This window comes from Nycticebus coucang, chromosome 10 (assembly GCF_027406575.1).
Source record: "Nycticebus coucang isolate mNycCou1 chromosome 10, mNycCou1.pri, whole genome shotgun sequence".
NCBI lineage: Eukaryota > Metazoa > Chordata > Mammalia > Primates > Lorisidae > Nycticebus > Nycticebus coucang.
The window spans coordinates 64,437,154-64,460,803 of record NC_069789.1 but is presented as its reverse complement, the minus strand read 5'-3'; the positions used below and the strand labels follow the sequence as shown (position 1 = coordinate 64,460,803).

The window sequence follows — 23,650 nt, the reverse complement described above, 5'->3', positions numbered from 1 at the left end:
GAAAAATAAACACTTCCACTAACAGTTATTAACTTTAAACTAGAAAACTAAACATTGATACTTAATACATAATAGTCATTGAGAACAAAGGCTTGTACCCGGCAACAAACTTGGAGACTTGACGCAAGGGTAACCCTGACGGACTTCCATCTTTTCCTGGGGCCGTAGTGCCAAGAAAAGAATATGTAAGCTTGCGTGATTTGCCCATCTTCTTGCTTCCGGACGGGTTACATTTAAACCAGGCTGAAGAGATGGGTTGTGTTCCATTTTAACATTTAATTAGAGAAGGATATTTGAGGGCCTACTCTGCAAATTTAGGAATCCTTTCTTGAAGTAAATTCCAAGCTACATCTTTTGTAAATTTTTCATGTTTCACTTTAAGACACTTTATAATACTCTCTTTTCTGGTGAAGGTGAGTAGTGAGTCTGCTAGTACCCCAGCTTGTTCTCCTCTTGCTGCCAGTGGATACCTGGAAAACACCTGCATAGTTTGTTACTGTTGGCATCTCCACTTACCACATCAGTCCTATCATCTTTTCTTTGGTACCAGATCACAATCTATTATCCTAGGTAGAACCCCAGAGGCAAAACGCTGCTAGAATTCTACCCCAAGCTTATTGCCCTGTCCCTGGAACTGATTCACGAGGTGTTGCCTCATTATGGCATGAAAATCCCTTAATACAGCAACTGGTTGTCTCAAAATATGTGTAAAAACAAATGAAAATGTTGGCATTTAATTTTGTATCGTTTATGTAAACATAATTTCAAAGAATCATAAAACAAAAAAATACATAGAATATCCACCAGAGGAATTAAAATACTACATTCTAAAATCTGTTTTTTAAAAAAAAGAGCTAAGCAATAAGCAGCAAAGATTTAGACTATATGATTATTCTGACTTAGTATAATCTCTCTGCATATTGAGATTTTAAGATAGTACAATAACTTCACTAAGTCAGGTCATAATAATAAAGGCTTGGTTAGCTAGTAATTATAGAAATGCAGTTCTAAAACTTTATACAGAAAATTAGTCATTGACCTCTGATTTAATTTTTATTCCAGCCATATTTACTTTATGATATTTTTAACCTTCCTATCGTAAAATGGTTAAAACATAATGACTATAGTACTTAAGAATAGACCTCATGAAATATTAATTTCATTTAATTTAGAAAATAAAGTAATATTTTTGTTATTTGTCTTCAGAAAACAATTATTTTTCTTTTAATTTGAACAAGAAAAAAACATTTTATTTTTATTTACTTAGTTTTTATTGTTGGGGATTCATTGAGGGTACAAAGAAATGATTTCATTGGTTGCATTTGTTAGGTAAAGTCCCTCTTGTGTCCTGCCCCCAAAAGGTGTGGCATATTTTGGTTGTTCAAACTTTTCATTATAGGATATGAATATATAGTTTTAAATTATTAACATTATATATGTATAAATACCCTTAAAATAGTTTATAAGTTCTATATATTAAATAAACCCATTAGTTATATCACAGTAAATGAAACTGAAGGTAAATATAACACTATTGTCTAATTAGGTTTGCAGTTTCTATGAATGACATTCTACTGTGTTTGTCCTCTTCAACCGGTTCAAAGAACAGATTATCCCATAAGCCTATAGATAAATATTGGCTTGCCTTCTTCAGTGCCTGAATGGCTTATGAATTTAAGGGTTCCTGCCTTTTCTTTTAAGGAAGACCTGGTGCTTCATGCGGTTTTTAAGTACATCTCTGATTTCCCCCTCCCTCCCAAATTCTCAAGCTTTGTAAATGACTATGCTTGTTCTGAAGTGTTGTTCCAGGTGCTCCTTACTCTCTATAATGCTAACTTTTGCATGGAAAACCTGATATAACAGAACGATTTAGAAAATAAAATGTCTCTGTAATTTGAATGTCATCTACTGGTAAATTGAGCGGCAGAATTATGGAGGATTGTTGAGGCTGTTTATGAGTGACTAGGCTTATTGTTATAAATAGTGCAGCATCTGCTTTCAGTACATCTTTGGATCTGATGTGGCATGATTCCAAATCTGGTTTCACTCACATCCTGTATTTCCAAATAGATTGAACATTCACACTATAATTGAATGCTGAAGAAATAATTACTGAGGTATTTTAAAGTGCACTTCTGCCATTAAGTAGAACAGCTGAAAATAAAAAAGACTGAAGAGTTGTTTACACTTGATCTTAGCCAAAAGGCTGAGAAGTAATGAAGAAATGTAATCAATGAAGGCTGACATATGAAAAAAGAGGGTTACAAAGATGAAAACAACGCTAAATACCACTTATCACCTCTTGTATTGACTTTATTGGGGATATACCTTTGGGGATAAACTTGTATTGACTTTATTGGGGATATACCTTTGGGGATAAACTCTATTGCTGAAGAGTTTCTCAATTTAACTATGAGGAATTCTCAATTTAACTATTGACTTTATTGGGGATATACCTTTGGGGATAAACTCTATAGCTGAAGAGTTTCTCAATTTAACTATGAGGAAATACTAAAAGTAAACAAAAATAATTATCTTCCGTTTTCTTTCCTTGAGGGAGTAGATAATTGCTCAAATTTGACTAGATTGGTAGCAGCCCAGAATTGAACTGAGGAGTATAGAAAAGAATAGTTCAGAACAGGTAGTTTGAGAAAGAACAGGGAAAGTACACATGACTTTGAGATTTTTACATCGAACTTTGTGAAATCACACGTTTTTTTCACCCTCCTTTTCCAGATAGACATATATACATATAAAAATATTCTAAAGAAACCTACAGTTTAAAAAATTATCTTTGATATTTGATGACTATAGCACTATAGCTAGCTGTTAGTATAAATGAGAGGTGCTTCTGGACACTCATGATTGAAAATGCATCACTGTTGAAATCATGTACTGCGAAGTGGCTTAATAGCTTGGCTCCACATCAAGGATGAAGTGTACCAGGATGAAAGGGGAAATAATTTCTGAATATATTTCCTTCATTGCTGTGACTTATTGCCCACTGCATATTGGCCCTTTGGCTTTTATATTCAGAGGCAAGTGACAGCAATTCAGTTGCACTGTGCTGAGCAAAGGAAATCATGATATAATATAAACGGCCAGTTGTACTGTTTCCTGTTTTGCAACCAATATAAAATATTACATTTCCCTACATTTAAAATATATACATAGTGTACTGAAATGTTCCCTCAATTTTATAACTCCTACAAAAATAGCCAGAAAGTGGCCAGGAAAAGCCACTGTCAGTAAGCCACTATTTTTAACCAGGAACTGTATTCTCAAAATACAGTAGATAATTGGGACATAGCAGACTTGTCTTTCTGTGATTTTGAATTCTAAGGATTTTATGTGAGGATAAAATTGAGGACAATTTTACCGTTCTTTTTGCCCCGCCCACCCACAATTTTACCATTTTAATGGGAAGTTCATCTGCATGATTCATTAACAATTATTAAATTAAATGCAAATGGTCATTAAAAGTGAAAAAGTAACTTTCTAGTATTTTTCATGGGCATTTCCAAAGCAAGATAAAGATTTATTTCCTGACACTGTACAGTGACCATAGCCAGGGCCAGAGAAAAGTGATCTCTCTTGGGTTGTCTGCAGTCTGCACTTTGACTTCCTCCTCTTGGCCCAGTTTAGTCCAGACATTTCAACAGCTTGACTAAGCCTCATCACCATTTTGCTGCCAAATTCAGTGGCTGCCAATGTCACTAGTAGCTTTTTAAATACACCTGTTGCCAGCACTATGCTTGAGTCAAGTAGGCTAGACCTTTCTGGTCTACCCTAGTGGGTGGTATCTTTTTCAAAGAAGAATTATTTTTAATATTACTTCATCATCCTTCTTCAGGAAAACATTTTTTTTTTTTTTTAGCAAACATCTTTCCCTATAGAAAAATTGCATTTACACTAACCACGGTATGGTAACATCTAATCTGGGTAAGCCTTTGGAGAAAAAAGTTTCAATAATCAATGTTACCTCTAATGTTTAATTGTGTGAGGCCAGCAAAACTCCTATGAAAACTTGGTGTAATTTTAAGTCTAATCAAATACCATTTACAGCAAAGTTAACCTGATGTTAAAGGTATGTATTACATAGTAATTAGGTATATAAACACTAAGTAATTCATATAAAAGACTGTAATTAATGTGTTTCATGGGCCAAACGAGCCTTTTCAGAGCAAGCTTGGTGGGGAGATGAACAGAAAAGCAGTTAAACAAGGATTGGATTTTGAAACAAGGATTTCTGGACAAGAGCCTCTTTGGCCAGCCCTCTTATTTTCCATTAGCGTTTGCTGGAGGCCAGTAGGCTAGGGGCTGGGAACAACTTTCCCTATCCACCAGAAAGGTGGTAACATTTTACAAAGAGAATATGCGGCAGCTTCAGTTCTTCCTAACCTTTTGAACACTGTGCTACTATTTAACTGTGGCTCGATAGTCCTATATTATTAAATACATATATTTATTTAAAAGATCCTTTGTCCCATATCAGGTAGATCACCTTTCAGAATGTTCTAAAACCCACTGTCGTCTATTCCAGGACCCTTATAATGCAAAGTTTGCTTAGCCAAAATCAGAAAACGACTCTTTTCTCCTTCCTGCCCTCACAATTAAACGTCCAGGTTGTTTAAGCCACCTGGTTAAAGGAGGATGGGATCAAAATGTTGTGGTCCGAAAGAACGGGATCACCACCAAAGTCGGTTCACCACTCGCTAGTGGAAGCATTTAAATATAAATGAGGAAAAAGCACTTTAGAAAGCAGCTGGCCCCGGGCTCTGTGGGAAGGTGGCTCTGGGGGCAGAACCACGAGCCCCACACCGCGGTAGGCCTTACGGAAGAGATTCGCGGAGAGGGGACCTCCAGAGCTGCGTCGGCCCCAGCGGGGGAAGTTTCGGGTCTCCCTCTGCGGCCCCGGGCGCCGGGGAGGCAAGCGGGAAGCCTGCCCGGGGCAGCCGGCCGGGACCGGCCTCGCGGACGCGGACGCGGGGCGCGGGGAGGGGCCGGCGCCCGCCCCGCCCCTCTCCTCGGGGATGCCGGGATGTTTACACTCCTGACAGCGGAGGCCGCGGGAGGAGGAGCGGGAGCTGCGGGAGGATGGGCCGGCGCTAGGTTCGCACTCGGGACGCGCCACGCCGAGCGCAGGGTGGGTGCCCGCGCCTGCAGCGTCCGCCGGGGCGGCGCGGCCGGAGGTGGCTGATCAGCTCCGGGCCTCGCAGCCACAGCCCCCGGCCCAGCGAGCCTTTACGCGGCGGCGCCTGGCCGAGCCGCCCGCCCGCCGTGGTTGCCTCGCGGGCGGGAGAACGGAAAACTCCCAACTTCCTGGTGAGTCGCTGTCCGGAGCTCGGGCGTCCGGGCCGGGCGTCCACTGCTGGGTGGGGCTGCCTGCGGGAGTCTGGCGGGGACAGGGAGGTCGGGACGCGCGGGGCGGCCTCCAGGAACCCCCCGCCTGGGGGAGGTGGGGCGGGGCGCGCCGCGCTTCAGCCGGATAGGGGTTTCGGTCCTGTTCGTTGGCACTGGGGGGAGCGGGTGGTGGAAACTGCACGACTAGCCCGGGCTCTCACAGGCTGAGGCCGCCGCGGTAACTAAGAAACTCCGGGGCCACTGCGGCGGCAGCAACAGGTCCTGGTTTCAGGACCCGGGGAACTTCAGCGAAGTTCCGCCTCCCGGCGGATGCTCATTGGCGGGGTCAGTTATTTATCCCGCGCGGATTGGTTAAGTCCGTCTGTCAAGGATTCGGCAGTAGCCCGACTTAGAAAAGTGAAGTTCGCTGGGAGAGAGAGTGGGTGGTGGAAGCCAGGCACATAGGGAAGAATCTGTGGTGCCCTGAGAAATCCAGGGAGCGTGAGAGACCTGCTGGAGAATGAACTTTAGAGAGACTCAGAATTATAAAGCGTCGGAGAGAGGGATTGCGAGACAGTAGCAAACACTGGTGGTGATGGTGGCAATGGAAAAGAAAGAAATTGAAAATTGAATCCAAAGTCAGAGAGACAAGGGGAATTCTAGGGAAAAAGGAGAAAAGCGAGATCGCATGACTCCAGAACAGTGCCAAGAAGTGGACACAACTAAAGGATGCTGCAGTGACATCTAAAGAACTCCTGTTGTCTCTTTCCTTTATACTCTCTAGGCCTTGAGAAGGGTGGTACCAAATGAATCGAGTTCTCCCATAGCTTTAGTCTTTTTTTTGGGGGGGAATACTAAAAATAGACTTAGGTTGTGTTAAGATATATCTTTCTGTCCTTGAGCAATTCTGGTGACTTAACTGGAAATGAGAAATATATTACGGAAATGTAATGACTTTTCTCTTCGAGATTATGGAGTTTAAGGATGCAGTTCAAAACATCAGATTTCCATAGTTTATAAAGGATTGTGTACGCATCATAATTAGAACTACTGTTTCTATTCTTTCTCCAAGGCATTTGCAGTTTCAGGAATATGCACACCCTCTACAGGCAACAACAGTATGTCTTGTCAGCTGGCATTACAGAATAAAGAACAAAGTATGTGTTATAAATCTGTTTAGGACCTTAAGCTGCTGCTGGTGCGGTAGAAGAATGGCATAGTACTTGCATTCAGAAAGTTTATGGTATGTGTAGGACAGCCAATCAGACCTTGAAAACTGTAGTAAACCAGAGATAGAGTTAACCCTGTCGTGTGGCAGGTCTTGCATTAAATGGAGCAACTCTTGATGAATATTCTTGGCTTGTAACACTTGGTGAAGGCCAGTGCTCTTGAAATGGTTAATATACCACTTAAGCTTCATTTTCAGGGAAAGGAATCTCCTGCTGCTTTCGGGGAGATCCATTCCACAGCATGCTTCACTCCTAAAACTGCAGCATTCTCTAGTTCCTGCACTGGGAGCTTGTTGGGGAGAGAGGTGAGAAGTTGGAACTCTGAAAAGCTTTGCCTCTTGGAAGAATCAAAGGGGCAGAAACTATGTGGGGATGGAGAGAGGAAAGCCCAGCTAAATAACAAAGGCAAAGGGCCCCTTTGAGGCAGCTGGTCGCTTTCTCGGTGGTGGTGGTGGTAGGAGAGGGCGCGTCAGCGTTGGGGAGCCCGGGGGATCGTCGGTGAGGTGCGGACCTGAGATTCCGCCTAGCGGCGACAGACCCCGCCCTGTGCAGCCTGATGGCCTCTGCGGCCAATGCGTAGCGAGGACCCTGAGCTTGGGAGGGCGGGTACTTCCTACTCCGGCTCTGGGTTCGGAGAAGGGACCGCAGATTCCTCCTCCAAGGATGGCTGTGGGAGGAATGCCAGGCTAAAGCATAACATTGTGAAGTGAATACGCAATAATAAAGAGGAGGGGACTTCGGTTTCTTCCGAGTCCTCATAAGTGTCTCATTTCCGATTCCACTGCACCATGAACTTCACCACTTCGACTAAAAGTTAAGCAACCAAGTTGGTCCATAGACTATATATAATCTGTGACTGATAAAGATTTGTCTCTGAAATTACCTGGAAATGAAAACCAAGAAATGTCAGAATCTAAATCGCTTTCAGAACTACTTGGGAATCTTCACGGTTAAAAAGCTTTCCAGTTTAACAAAGACAGGCATACAGACTCACTTTATAACATGAACTACTATTGAGGTTTATTTATTTAGATAATACCTGTATTATCTAACAGAGATAATATCCTTCATTCTTTTCCTCCCTTTCACCTTCTCCTGGCTGGACAATTTCTAGAGTTCATTTCCAGCGCACTAAAACAGCACTTATTGCAAGAATGAGGAAAGCGCATCTGGTATGATGGCCACGTCCTAGTGGAAGAGGGAAGATTTGATGCCAGTGTGACTAACCTACCTGGTAATAAATTAAAAATAAACACTGTAGTTTTAAATGACCAAAAGTGCAGTGTTGTTACAGTATATGTAAATAAGTATTTACTCTCATACCCTCACCCCTAAATCTTCCTGGTGGTTGCAATGGACAGTTTTGTGTTATTTTTGGAAACGTTTTTCTTTTCAACTGTTGTGCGTTTACTGAGATGTAGATTTTTTTTCACTGAAATTTGTGGTTTATCATTAGAGGTTATAGTGTTTTCCTAGGAAAAAGGCTATTTTTCCTAGGAACTGTCTGATGTTTCAAGTTGCGTCTCTATAGCATTACTGACGTTTCCACCATTCAGGGCATCTGGAGAGAAGAGAGTAGTGATTATTCAATGCAATTTTGAAAGAGCAGTTACCTAATTAGGTAATACATTCCAAAATTCCTTTTAGGTTTTGTTTCTTTTTGCTATTATTTTTTAAAATAGGCTATGGTATGTAAAAATGTGTAGGGTAGCTGTAGCTGTGCAGCATAGCACTGTCTCCATTCCTGGTTTCAATCAAAGTCCCTTCAAGTATTTGTTGGGGGGTCGCCAGGGTAGATATTTCAGTGTGTTATGTATAAAACATGGTAGCAAACTTAATGTAGTGCTTGAGGGTGTCTTGGAAATGACATATATAATTACTCTTTGCTCTGAATTGCTTTACCAGCAGTTTATCAGCATTCCTATAAATACATAGCAAAATGTTTTAAGAGGCAGTTCTTTACCTTTTTGAGACTTTTCAATTTAACTTCCTCCCCCATTTTTATAGGGGATATGGATGAATAAAGTTACATAATTGTAAGTGCACTTGATCTTAGCCAAAAGGCTGAGAAGCAACATAATTGTAATCAAATATATGCATTGGTAAGATATAAAAATGGCAGTTTCAAATTTTTGAACCTATGTTATTCAATCACAGAGTTACAAAACTTCTGAATTGCTGATTTCTATTTTGGTCATTAGTAGTTTGATTATCCCTGTGGTATGTATTTTCACAAAATGTTTTTCATTCTTAAGAAAACTTAGTGGAGAATGTTATTTCCTGGTTTTAGTGGGCAGTGGGGATGAGAAGGATAGATGATCAGGAAGCATTCTGTAATATTTTTGAACAGGATAACTTCTTTCTTAAATTTTGTCAAAATAATAGCTCAGTCATACTATTTATGTAATGAGCTTATAGTGAGCTGTTTTGTAGTGTTAGCATCCAAAGTATTAGCAACAATGTGTAAAATGAAGAAAACTTAAGTATCCTATAAAAATTTAGAAATAAGCATTTTTATAAATCTTGTGTCTTCTGTTGATTGTAGTTAAGAGCTACTTTTTCATTCCAGGCTGCTTTTATATAGAGCAGGGTTTTACAAACTTCTCTAGGGGGCCAGGTGGTAAATAGCAAATATATCTGGCTTTGTGAGCCATATGGTTGCAGCTGCTGCCATTATAGCTCTGACCACATGGGTGTAAGTATATTCAAATAAAACTTTATTTATATAAATAGGTTTGTGGCTCACTTCTGTTCTATAAGGTAATACCAAGGGTCTAAATATGATTGTAGGCTGTTGATGTTTGGGTTGATAGGGAATTTTCTACCTTAGCATTTTATAAGTTTTTTTTTTATCCTATTAGACCCTGGTGACACTTTGTTGATCTTTCCCAGTTCCCTCAGAATAATGCCTGGCTACACATTCCCAAATTTTGTTTCATTTTAGAGTTCATAAACATATGAGCCTCTTTTAGGTTTATCCACCGTTGCAGTTTTTTTTCCCTGTTCTTTGCCTCTTGGGATCCTCTGACACGAAATGAATGTGTGCCTCTCTGGGCCTTCTTATTAAATCAAGGTGGAATCTGGTATCAGTCATTTATCATTACTTGATTGACTGATACTTTATTAGGAGTGAGTTTTGGTATGTTTCCTTATCTAATTAGTGGTATTCATTTTAAGCCTAGGGTGAAGCTTTCTTGTCTTTAGAGGGAATTTTTTGGCATGAGTAAGATGGTGAGCAGACTTTTTTCTTTTTCAGAAAAATTAATTTAGTCTTCGATAAAAGACTTTTTTTTCCCAGTGAAAAAATTATTTTCTCTTTTTTTCCCTCTGTAAAAAAATACTCCAAGTGGCCTGAGCTTTGGAAGAGGGCCTACAGACAAAGTATACTTGTATATAACCTCTCCCTTTGTTTTGGGAAGAGTTAGCTGTAGGCTGGCCTGGGTGTAGCTACAGAGAAGCAGTAGAATGGAAAATTTAACAGCTTTGAAATTACACAGTAGAATTTCTCAATCCTATCCAGGAGTAGGTTCTGGGTGTGATGGAATTCTGACCCTTCAACCCCCAGGAAGGTTAGGTGGGACCTGGTATATTCAGAGCTTCCTGGCTAGTTTTCTGTCACCAGCCACAAACAGCCTCTCTTCTTTATCTGAGTCTGTGGCACATATACACATATTATTTGTGTTTCCCATAATGTGAAAAAGATTAGGCATGAAGTTCTGGGTTTGTCCCCTACTTTATGACTGTGGTTGAGTTACTTGTTTTGTTTAGACTCTTATTTTGCTGGCTCATGTAAGGTTGCTTTGAGGAGTAAATGTCTTTGTAAATGTGTGGTAGCTGGCCCACTGCACGTTAGTTTCATTTCACCTGTTTCTCTATTTTTAGGACCTTTGTGTGGGAAGCACATTGCCTGTCATCAGTTTCTTCAGATGGCAGGCCCTGTCACCTACTATAGCTTGGCCCAGGTTTTCCTGGTTCCTGTGTCTGCCATTTCTCTGCTTGAATTTTCCTGTCCCTTTGCCCTGTGATTTCCATATGCATAATTTAATGGTTCCTACATTTGTGTTAGTGTTTTTATGGATGTTTTTGGAGAGTGAGGAGAGGCAAGAATCCTTAGTTCCCCAGGCAGTTAAAAAAACACAAGAGGCTTGGAGTTTATGTTTGGGACTACAAAAAATGGGAGTAGCCAAAAATCTTTAAATACTGATTCAAAAATGGCGAGATTAAAAAATGTTCTTTCTAGTATGCTTATTAGAAAGTGTTATTTTTTTTCCTCATATTTATCTGGGCAAATTACTATAATTCTAACTGTGGTTATAACCGTAACAAAGCTGTGTATCCTTTATTATATTATTATTGGAAATACTGGATAGATAAGTTTAAAACAATTTCTAATCTTCCATTGCTTTTATATCTAACTGCTATACCATAGGTAAACAGTATGTTTGTATTCCAGTTTATTTCTAGGCATGGTTTGTTAGTCAACAAGTACATGTAAATTGAGAGATACTATACAAGATGAATATTTTTGATGGATTACTTTTATGGAATGAAATTTATTCTCAATTCTCATAGCAACCTGAAAATTCACTTTCTTTATTTTTTACAGTCTTTGGTGTTAAAACATGTTTTGAATAGTCAGGTGGCAGGTGTGGTATTCAATGAAAACTGCCATTTCTTTCCATTTTCAAAAGATATATAAAATAGTTTCACTAAGCTATTTATATTTGATAAATATTTTAATTGTTGAATGACGTATTTTCAACTTCACTTTGTTATTTTATGACTTAACTTTGAATATTTAATATGTCAGCTGTTGATAAAGATTGTCCTTTAATATATAGTTCTCCCATTTACTTAACAGTTATTTTTAAAAGTAGGAAAAAATTTGTTACAGAGTATTTAATAGTATTTGATGATTGTGAAGGAGCTTGAGTTTCCTGCAAAGGGAACCAATACCAGGCCGCTAACGGAGTTGGACCACACAGCCACTGCTCTGATTAAGATACAGCTGTAATAAGGAAGATGCTATGGGGCTCCAGAACCATACCTAGCCTGTTATGGTCTAGGAAATGGATGCTCTGGGCCATGGCTCTTAACCCCTCTATTTCCAAGGCAAACCTTGGAAATATTGCAGGTTTGATTCTAAACCACCACAATAAAGTGAATATTCCAATAAAGGGAGAATTTCTCAATTACCTTGATTTGATTAATTCACATTGTATACCTGTATCAGAATATCACATGTACTCTGTAAAGATATACAACTGTCATGTACCCATAATAATTAAAAATAAAAAAGAATCAAAAAAGTAATGGCTGTCACTATAGTCTATTCTATACTATAGTCTATTAAGTTAGACTACAAGTGTACAATTGCATTATGCCTAAAAAATAATGTATGTACCTTAATTGCTAAAAAATTCTAACAATCATCTGAGCCTTTAGTGAGTCACAGTCCTTTTGCTGGTGGAAGGTCTTGTCTTGATGGTGATGGCTGCTGACCAGTAGTGGTGTTTGCTGAAGATTAGGGTGGCTGTGGCAATCTCTAAAATATTAAACAACAATGAAACTTACTGCACTGACTGACTCTTCCTTTCAACAAAGATTTCTCTGTAGTGTGTGATGCTGTTTGGTACCATTTTACCCATGGTAGAATATCTTTCAACATTGGAGTCAGTCCTCTCAAACCCCGAAGCTGCTTTAGCAACTCAGTTTATATAATATTTGTTGTCATTTCAACTGTGTTCATAGCATTTTACCAGGAGTAGATTCCATCTCAAGAAACCACTTTCTTTGCTCACCCATAAAAAGTACTGCTTATCCTTTGGCGTTATATCCTGAGATATATGTAACAATTTAGTCACTTCTTGCTGTTTCTACCAGGCTTGCAATGATTTTCTCCACTGAGGTCTTGAACCCCTCAAAGTCATCCATGAGGGTTGGAATAAATTTCTTCTAAACTCTTGTTAATGTTAATATTGACCTTCTGTGAATCACAAGTGTACTGAGTGGCATCTAGAATGGGGAATTCTTTTCAGAATGTTTTTAATTTATCGATCCCATATCCATCAGAGGATTCACTAACTCCTGGAAGCTACAGCCTTATGAGATGTATTTCTTAGATTCTAAGACTTGAAAGTGAAAATTATTCCCTGGTCAATGGTCTGTGGAATGGATGTTGTGTTAGCTGGCATGAAAATAACATTAGTTTCCTTGTTACTAATGGAATCTCTTTCTGAGCAGTAGGTTTCAGTAGTAGGTATAAAATAGTCAGAAAGCCATATTATAAACATATGTGCTATCTTGGTTTTGTTATTCGTTTATGGCATAACAGATTTACCATAATTCTTAAGGGCCCTCAGATTTCAGAATGGTAAAGGATCATTGGCTTCATCTTAAAGCCACGGGCTGCATTAGCTCCTAGCAAAAGAGTTAGCATGTGTCTGTTGAAGTCAGGCATTGATGACTTGACTTCCCTAACTATGAAAGTTCTAGATGGAATTTTCTTGCAGTAAAAGGCTATTGCATCTACAGTGAAAATCTTTTGTTTAATGTAGTCACCTTCATCAGTGATCTTAGCTACATCTTCTAAATGCCTTGCTGCAGCTTCTGCGTCGGCTGGTGTGTACGTTACCCTGCACTTTTATGTTATGGAGATGGCTTCTTTCTGTCGACTTTATGAATCAACCTTTGCTAGCTTCCTGCTTTTTTTTTTTTTTGTAGCTTCCTTATCTTTCCCAGCCTTCATAGAATTGAAGGGAGTTAGGGGGCTTACTGTGGATTAGGCTTTGGCTTAAGGGAATATTGTGGCTAGTTTCACCTTCTATCTAGACCACTCAAACTTTCTCTATCTCAGCAATAAGGCTGTTTTGCTTTCTTATCATTTGTGGGTTTTGGTTTTTTTTTTGTTTGTCTTTTCATTTTCTACATCTCTTTATTGTGTCTTTTTTTAAGATGAGGTCTTGCTCGGTTGCTCAGGCCAGAGTGCAATGGTGCAATAATAGATCATAGCTCATTGTATACCTGAGCTCTTGGACTCAAGTGGACCTCTCATCTCATCCTCCAAAATAGCTGGGACTACAGGCACGTGCCACTAAGCTTAGCTAATTCTTTCTTATTTTCTGTAGGTCTCGCTGTGTTGCCCAGGCTGGTCTTGAACTTCTGTCCTCAAGTAATCCTTCCTTCTTGGCTTTTATTTTTTTTGAAACAGAGTCTCACTTTGTCACCCTCAGTAGAGTGCTGTTGTGTCATAGCTCATAGCAACCTCAAACTCATGGGCTCAAGTGATGCTCTTGCCTCAGCTTCCCAAGTAGGTGGGACTATAGGCACCCGTCACAATGCCTGGCTATTTCTTACAGATGGGGTTTTGCAATTGCCTTCTTGGCCTTTTGAAATGCTGGAATCACAGATGTTTTATTTATTACAGAAAATTTTAAACATAAAAAGTAAAATAGTGTAATAAAACTGCACCCATTTTCAGCAGCTACTAATCATGTTCTGTTTTGGAGTAGCACTTTTAATTTCCTTTAAGAACTTTTCTTTTTTTTTTTTTTTTGTAGAGACAGAGTCTCACTTTATGGCCCTCGGTAGAGTGCTGTAGCCTCACACAGCTCACAGCAACCTCCATCTCCTGGGCCTAAGCCATTCTCCTGCCTCAGCCTCCCGAGTAGCTGGGACTACAGGTGCCCGCCACAACGCCCGGCTATTTTTTGGTTGCAGTTTGGCCCGGGCCGGGTTTGAACCCACCACCCTCGGTATATGGGGCCGGCGCCCTACCAACTGAGCCACAGGCGCTGTCCTTTTTTTTTTTTTTATTGTTAAATCATAGCTGTGTACCTTAGTGCCATCGCCTGTACCCATTCTAGGATGCACCATAGATGTGGCCCCACCCATTACTCTCCCTCCACCAAAATCTCCCCCCTCCCTTCCCCTTCCTTGGCCCTTTCCCCATAGTCTTGTGCTATAGTTGGGTTATAGTCTTCATGTGAAAGCTATAATTTAGCTTCATAGTAGGGCTGAGTACATTGGGTACTTTTTCTTCCATTCCTGAGATACTTTGCTAAGAAGAATATGTTCCAGCTCCATCCATGTAAACGTGAAAGAGGTAAAGTCTCCATCTTTCTTTAAGACTGCATAGTATTCCATGGTATACATGTACCACAATTTGCTAGTCCATTCGTGGGTCGATGGGCACTTGGGCTTCTTCCATGACTTAGCAATTATGAATTGGGCTGCAATAAACATTCTGGTACAGATGTCTTTGTTATATTGTGACTTTTGGTCTTCTGAGTATAAACCTAGTAAAGGAAGTGTAGGATCGAATGGCAGGTCTATTTTTAGGTCTCTAAGTGTTCTCCAAACATCCTTCCAGAAGGAACGTATTAGTGGGCATTCCCACCAGCAGTGTAGAAGTGTGCCCTTTTCTCCACATCTACGCCAACATTTCTGGTTTTAGGATTTTGTTATGTGGGCTACTTTTACTGGGGTTAGGTGATATCTCAGAGTAGTTTTGATTTGCATTTCTCTGATGATTAAGGATGATGAGCTTTTTTTCATGTGTTTGTAGATCTTGCGTCAGTCTTCTTTAGAGAAGTTTCTCTTCAAGTCCCTTGCCCACCCTGAGATGGGGTCACGTGTTCTTTTCTTGTTAATATGTTTGAGTTCTCTGTGGATTCTGGTTATTAGACCTTTATTGGAGGTATAACCTGCAAATATTTTGTCCCATTCTGAGGGCTATCTGCTTGCTTTACTCACTATGTTCTTGGCTGTGCAGAAGCTTTTTAGTTTGATCAGGTCCCAGTAGTGTATTTTTGATACTGCTTCAATTGCCTGGGGAGTCCTCCTCATAAAATATTCACCCAGGCCGATTCCTTCAAGAGTTTTCCCTGCACTTTGGTTGAAGTATTTTTATAGTTTCATGTCTTAAGTTTAAATCTTTTATCCAGTGAGAGTCTATCTTAGTTAATGGTGAAAGGTGTGGGTCCAGTTTCAATCTTCTACAGGTTGCCAGCCAGTTCACCCAGCACCATTTGTTAAATAGGGAATCTTAGAACTTTTCTTTTGTATTCACAACTTGGCTAACTGATGTGGGAAGCCTAGCTTTTGGCCTGTCTTGGCTTTTGATGTGCCTTCCCCACTAAGCTTCATCATTTTCAGATTTTTGTTTTAAGGGAGAAACATGCCACTGTTCCTTACACTTAAGCACTCAGAGGGCATAATAGGGTTGTTAGTTGACCTAATTCCAATATTGTTGTGTCTCAGGAATAGGGCAGCCTAAGGAGAGAGAGACAGACAGAGGAGTGGCCAGTCGGTGGAGCAGTCAGAGAAAACATTTATCAGTTAAGTTTATCATCTTATATGGGTGAAGTTTACAGCACCAAACACAGTTACAATAGGAACATTAAAGATCACTTATCAAAGATCACCATAACAGATACAATGATAATGGAGAAGTTTGAAATATTGTGGTTCCCAAAATGTGATGCAGAGACATAAAGTGAGCACATGCTGTTGGAAAAATGGTACTAATAGGCTTACTTGGGTTGCCACAACCTTCAATACAATGTCTGTGAAGCACAACAAAGCAAAACTCAATAAAATGAGGTGTGCCTGTACTAGTTTCTTGGGAATGCTGTTTCGAATTACTGCAAATAGGATTGGTTATAACAAAGTATTTCTCTCACAGTTCTGGAGGCCCGAAGGAAAAGGAAGTCAGAAATCAGTGTGTTGACAGTGCCGCGTTTTCTCTATAGGCTGTAGGGAGAAAGTTCCTCCTGCCTTTCCCTTAGCTCCCGTGTCAGAGGCATCCTTGTCTGTCCTCGGCTGATGGACATATCACTCATTGTCTGCCTCTGTCAAACAGCTTCTTCCTTTCTCTCTTCCTCCTCTTGTAGGATACCCCGATGACCTCATCTCTGCTTCTAATCACTTTTATACCTAACATTTTAAGAAGAAAAATCTATACTTTTTCATTCATAGTCTTTTACCATGTAAAAGACTGTCAAATTTCTGACATTTTTGGTCCTAACAGACTTGAAGATTGTGCGGGGATTGTACCTGAGGGATGTAGTTACCCTGGGTAGCCTGTATATATGTGATACATAGTTAATATTGCTTTGTTGCTATTACACAGCTGTTCCTAACTTGTTTTCCATTTACCATTGTCATCTTGTTTCTCTTAGGAGACCATAAGTGCATAATTCAATACATCAAATACTTTCAGAACTAAAAGGAAATTTAAAGATTGTCCAGATTGGTCTTTTTATTTTATGTGAGAATCAGCTGAAATCCAAGCATATTGACTTGTTAATCCATGTTCCACTAGATTCCGTATTTCTTGAGTTGCAATTCAGGGTCCTTTCTGTTCTTCGTTTTATAACAGCAATCGCCTTTGTGTTAGTTTGGTAATGTTCCTGACAGAGGGCATAGTGGATTTTTTTATTAACATTTCTTCTGATTTAGCGGAGTCTTACTTTGTTTATGGTACATGCTTAAAAAGATTTGCCGATAGGTGCTGGCATTGTACCTCTGATTGCCCATGTGAAGGCCTTGAGTACCTAAGTTAGCAGATATTCGAGTGCCTAGTTGTGCATATTTGAATGCCTAAATTTGTGAAGTGTCTCTGCTGCCCTTAAAATGATAAGCATTAGGTCATGTTCTTCTATCTTCACTCTGAAATAGAATCAGAGAGAGAGAAGAAATAACCAAAGTGGCGGCTAGTCTTAGGAAGGAGCTCTCACTTAGAGGATGTAATTAGGATAGGAAAGGCCGGAAAGGTTGTGGGTGATCAATATTTGATACATACATATTTTATTATATTGGATGCCTTGATTCACAAGAGCCAGGCTTCATTGTTTGTCAGTCATCTTAGTGTACTAAAAGTAACATAGGCTCCCTTTGTTTTCTGTGTGCTTGAAATGTTTGGCCACCCTACTGACCAGTTTTTTTTCCTCTGATTTTTTTCTCCTTCTGCTATAATTTAAGAGACCACAAGTGGCTCAGTTTCCTTTATCTCAGTAGTTATGCCTCCATGCCTTTCTCTTACAAGTTGGTTCTGTTAGTTTATTACAGGCACTCCCTATTTCTGAACAGGGGTGACCATCCTTTCTTGCAAAATATAATGATAGAAGTTATTAATGTCAATCCTAAAGAATTTATTTCATGATTGTTTGAAATAGTTATATCTATTTGTTTATTGAAGATAATTTAAACAAAACATGTGTAGCTGTTCAAGAATACATTTGTTACCTTTTGCCATCAACACAATACGTTTTATTTGTTTATTTATTTTTATTTATTTATTTATTTATTTTTATTGTTGGGGATTCATTGAGGGTACAATAAGCCAGGTTACACTGATTGCAATTGTTAGGTAAAGTCCCTCTTGCAATCATGTCTTGCCCCCATAAAGTGTGACACACACCAAGGCCCCACCCCCCTCCCTCCGTCCCTCTTTCTGCTTCACCCCCCATAACCTTAATTGTCATTAACAAAATACGTTTTATTTTTAAAAGCATTTGTCCTATTACTGTATTCTCAAACTATGGTTCTCAGGGTGCCTGATTAGATAAGCATGAACATTGGAATTTTAAAACAAGTACCCCTGCTGAGCACGGTAGCTCACACCTGTAATCCTAGCACTGTGGGAGGGAGAATTGTTTGAGCTCAGGAGTTTAAGACTTGCCTGAGAGAGAGAGAGACCTGGACTCTGTGGCTTTTGGAGGCTGAGGCAGTAGGTTGCCCACAGTCTGAGTTTGCAGTGAGCTATGGTGCCATTGTACTCTGCTCAGGGCATAGGGTGCGATTCTGTCTCAACAACAACAACATCAAAAATAAAATAAAAAGCAAGGAAATAAAATAAAAAAATAAAAAAATAAGCCAGGAAATAAAAAGGAAAAAAACAAAACAAGTACCCCTGATAATTTTATATGCAGATTTTGGAAACTATTGTTATGATGGCAACCTGTATTTTAAATAAGGAGTGCAGATGATTCTAATGTAGATAGATGTAATGTAATGTAGAAATACCACACCAAGAAATACCACATAGTGTTTTTTTTTTTTTTTTAAATAGAGTTTTTTCCTACTGCTAACAACATTTCTGAGTGGGGTTCTGAAGTCTTTTGGAGTGGCTTACACCTAGACTCTTTCAGCATGTATAACTAGTGTTTCAGCTCAAAACATTCATAGTGTTATGAAAGCGCTGTTATAAATCAGTTATAATTATTAAGTAAAGAAGTGTAAATATTTTACAAATAACAGCTGAGTAATAACAGGAGAGAAAATCGCACTTTCGGCAAGACGAGGGGAGAATATGTACATCAAGGTGTTGGTTTTAGTTCTGTCCCAACCACACAGTCCTTTGTTGGTGTGCTGCTTATGCTGTGTGCTGTGCTCTCACCATTTTTGGCATTTTTACAGTATTTCTCTTGGCTGGGTGTAAAAGCTTACTACTTCCCTTGATCCTGAGGGGTTTTGCCCTTTTTAAATTTTTTTTTTGCACAGGGGAAAACGCCTTTGCTTTTCCATGTAGAGTTTTTGATTCCAGTTACCATTGCCGGAGACCTACCCACAGTTCCCTGTGTGGTTCCAGGGCTTGACTGCACCAGGCTTTTCTGTGTTGCTTATCTGGCCGTGCTGGAAAGTGTTCAAGAAATTTATGATGAGTAACCTGTTCCTTTTCCCATGGCTGTCTTATTTCCATTTGGGACTTTGATAACAAGTAACTAGTACTTGAGTCTCTTCTAAATTCTCTCCTTGTGAGGAGACATAGGCTTCTGTGTATAAATGATACTGTTTATTCAAAAAAGCCTATTTGATAATTTAAAAACTGCTTTCTATCAGTGATTTTTTTCAAAATTGTTTTTTAAAAATTGGGAGTTTATAAATAGTACAGGCCTTTTTTTGTTTATGATCATCCCCACTGTTTCCCTTTTATTTCTTATAAGAAGGAGCAGTTTAATATAGTCAGAAGGTTTTGAAATCTTGGATTAAGGCCCAGTTCATTTTTATATGTTTTCAAATGCCAAACATAGAGTCTGACACTTAGTGTGAGCTAAATGAATATCTAAGGAGTTCAGTTTAAGAGCTGAATTTCTGGCCTGGGGAGAATATCAATGGTGTGATTAATGATTCAGGTAATAAAAAAAAAACATGGGCTGTAATGATGTACTAATGATACCCAGTTAGGAAGTGTTGTCTGTATGTGGTCCCTAATGGGCATTACTACCATTTTTAGGCCCTTTTTGTTACTGTGATGCATAGGCATCCTCAAAATGTATTTCCACATTTTCTAAGTTGTGAACTTTGTGAGATGCCTGGAAATGCATTTTGAGAATATTAGAATGATGATCCAGTTGACAGCAAAGCATTTGGTATTGAACTCAGATTCTCTGAATTTGGGGGGCATATTTCCTTGAACTGGGAACATAGATTATCTGATCCCCAGAATCCTCCAGCAGCCATAACAGGAATGATTCTGTGATGACATTCCTTTTATGGTTCTTTTTCCTTTCCCTTAATCTTTGTCCTTATTTTCCTACTTGGTTCTACTAGTTCGCAGGCCAAAGAAAGAGAAATTGGGGGTTTGTTGGCAGGTAGCTGAAAGAGAGCAGAAATGATTACAACTAAGGGAAGGAGCACAGCAGAAGTGAGGGGGAAAAAAATACCTGGACAGTAGTGGCAATTTCAGGAGGAGAGATACCATGGTCAGGATAAAGTGGGAGGAAGAAAAGAAGCCTTTCAAAACAAAAAAGGAAAGTAGGCTGCAGAAAGTGAGAGAAAGGAAGATGAGGAAATAACTTTCCGTAATGTTCAATAATTTGAAAAATTATTCTCAGGTTTCTCTGCATTATAAAATTGAAAGTGTATAGGTTGCGTGGTTGATTAATGTGCTCAATTTATACTTTAAAACTAAGCTGGTACATACATATCACTTAGATTTCTGAATAAGCTTTCTGAAATAATTGGCATTGTTTCTAGTGTTTGATTATTCATTAATTATAGATATAACTGCTGCTCAGCAGGCCCTTCATCTCCTGGTTGGTCAGGGAAGGAAGGTAGACAGATTCTTAGTCAACAGATGGCCAGTGGAGTTCCTCCTTTTTGCTCTAGATGTCAAGTTTCTTTGCCAACTTTTCACAGTTAGAAAATACTTTGTCCTTAGCCGGGCGTTGTGGCGGCCGCCTGTAGTCCCAGCTACTCGGGAGGCTGAGGCAAGAGAATCGCTTAAGCCCAGGAGTTGGAGGTTGCTGTGAGCTGTGTGAGGCCACCGCACTCTACCGAGGGCCATAAAGTGGGACTCTGTCTCTAAAAAAAAAAAAAAAAAAAAAAAAAAAGAAAATACTTTGTCCTAGAGGCACAAAGGAAAAGAAAAAAAAAAAGAAAATACTTTGGATTACCACTGTCAGACATTTAGATTATGCTTTGAATCTGGGAGATTATATTCCGTGTCATAGCAGATACCCAGATTTATGCTTTAAAGATCTTTCATGTTTATTGGGGCAGCGCCTGTGGCTCAAAGGGGTAGGGTTCTGGCTCCATATGCCAGAAGTGGTGGGTTCAAACCCAGCCCCGGCCAAAAACTGCAAAAAAAAAAAACCTTCAGTGTTTTTTAATTGCAGAGTATGAGAGTAAAGGAAGGAATGACCAAATACTCTATCATATTTCCTGCCTCCCCTGTCTATAAGGGCTCCCTAGACGGGTTCTGGCTTTAGCCTGGTCCTGACTTACCTTTCCCGATTCATTTCTTGTATATTCTTTCTTGCTTACATTTTAGTCACTTCTAACAGCTTACCATTTTTGGATAAATGTTGTACCTTTCTGGCTTCTCTGCTCTATCTTTATGCTTTCTCACTGTTTTAAATACCTTTTTTCCACACTTCAGCTATTCAGTTTCACCTTATCAAATTATCTTTATCCTTTAATACTCTGGTCAAATATTATACAAAAAATATAAAGAAACCTCTCTTTCTTCTGCTTCTTTCAGCCCGTAGCACTCGCTGACTCTTACTGTAGTTGTACTTCTCTTAGCTTCCTTCCTGGAGTGAAAGCTCCTGGAAGGTGTGAATCATGTCCTGTACATGTTTGTGTTTCCTAAAGGCCTAGGACCATTCTTGTCACAACAGGTCATTCAGAGAATGGCAGAAAACTGCCTCCCAGACACTATATGAGGTAGGCGGTCTGGGCAGGCCCTAGCAGTGAGTGTCCAGAACAGTCGAGCTGTTGGTTTCAGGGAAGACTAGGAAGAATGCCAGGCACATGTCCCTGCCAGGTCTATAGAAGGTGCTAGGTGTGAGGTCTGACTGGGTGAAATAGGTAAAGGTCTGATGGGTAAGTAGGTACTGTCAGGACATTCAGGGAGGGATGCAGGCCAAAAGGATGGGCTTCATATCTGAAGTCTGAGTTCCATCTTCTGAAAGATTTCACAGTGGAGTGAGATGGGAACTATGACCAGGAAAAATGAGTGTGTCGGACATGAACTTGGTAACAGTGGGGAGGGGTGTGGAGTCAAGACAGTGACCAGTTTGGTAATTATTATAAGTTAGAGACTTGGGCAACAAGAAATAAAATGAAAGATGTGTGCTTGGAATTAGGACATGAGGTTAAAATAGGACCAGCAGTCAGATTAAATTGACTTGAACTTGATTTATAAAGCTGTTCACTCAATATCTTTCTGTTTCCTTTTCTTAGAGGTTGGTTCATTTCTGGTTCAGGTTAAGTTAAACCATGGCTTTCAGAGAAGGGGTAAGAGCCTTTCTGCCCATCATAAGTGCTTACTATTTATCAGATTAATTCCATTTTGATATACCAACCATAATCTCATGAAGTAACTGTTGTAGTCAGTTAAATAAGAATATAATGAGGTTAATACTTGTAATTATTGCCTTCTTAGAAATAATTACCTGGATAGAGTTGGAACACATTCTTCTTAGTAAAGTATCACAAGAATGGAGAAGCAAGAATCCACTAAATTCTAATATGAACATTTAATACATACCCACATAAGTGAAAAACTCAAATCAATTCAAGGTGGGGAGTGGGGGAACGAGGGAGTGGGGAGAGGGCAGTAGGGAGAGGGACGAGGTGGTTAGGATGTATGGCACACCTCTTGGGGGCAGAATGCAACTGTAAGAGGGACTTTACCTAACAGATGGGAGCCGTGTAACCTAATTCTTTGTACCCTCAATGAATCTGAAACAACAACAAAAAAAGAATAATTACCTATTGCAAATTAAATGCTGACACAGTGAAATATTTTCTCTTCAAAATACATTTCATTTAGTATCTTTATAGTTCTTATTGCCAGAAGTTTAAAAGAATAATCATGTTGATAATAATTATTTTTAAAAACATTTTCCTCACTTTTGTGGCTCAAAGGTATAGGGCACCAGCCCCATATGCCGGAGGTGGCGGGTTCAAACCCAGCCCCGGCCAAAAACTGCAAGAAAAAGTAACTATGCCAAAGGGGCCAAAGATACAATGTATAGTCATGAACTGATAAAGAAGCACATAGGAAATTAAACTGGAAAGGTCTTCAGAGATTGCATTAAGAAAGGCTTTGAATACCATGCTGAGGAGATTGAACCTTTTCTCGCCTGTAAGGTGATCGTGAAGTTATTTTCCTTTATCTTTTCAAATTGTGAATGTTATACCAATAAAAGCCATACTGCTTTGTTGTCTCTTTTTCTGGTTCTTGTGGTACATCAGGAGCTAGCATCAAAAATAGAACCCAGATTACTGTAAAGGGGAACTCAGAGGTGGATTTGTTAAAAAACTGGATTATGGTTAAGTTTGGTTTATAAGAGATATGAAGAGATTAAGTTAAGACTTGAAAATTCATACTTAGGTGATATTATAGTGTACTTAGGAGTTACCGAGAAAAATGTGTCATTTCTGTTTTTATAAACAGAACTCCCCTTAATATTTTCTTTCTTATTTCCCATTTTTTTAATGTAATATTGAGTTAAAGTTGTTTTTTAGAAATTCCCCAGTGCTTTCTCCTCACTTCTAGCTAGCTTCTTCCTTGCTGAAAGCCCTTCAGTTATTGTTTCTGACTAATTTCTGCCTCCTTAGTCTCT

The 23,650-nt window shown here is 39.3% G+C and overlaps 1 protein-coding gene across 2 annotated transcripts in view; it reads left to right on the top strand.

The window, feature by feature from the left end:
- Positions 1-5,025: 5,025 nt before the first annotated feature.
- The window catches only part of NEK7 (NIMA related kinase 7), a 158,398-nt gene continuing 139,773 nt past the window's right edge, over positions 5,026-23,650 (top strand). Inside the window, exon 1 of one of the 2 annotated variants that reach the window (XM_053606378.1) lies at positions 5,026-5,325. The gene's annotated coding sequence lies outside the window, so the exon portion shown is untranslated. Of the gene's footprint in view, positions 5,326-7,697; positions 7,807-23,650 lie in introns of those variants that run through there. The other variant, XM_053606379.1, reaches the window with a different exon arrangement.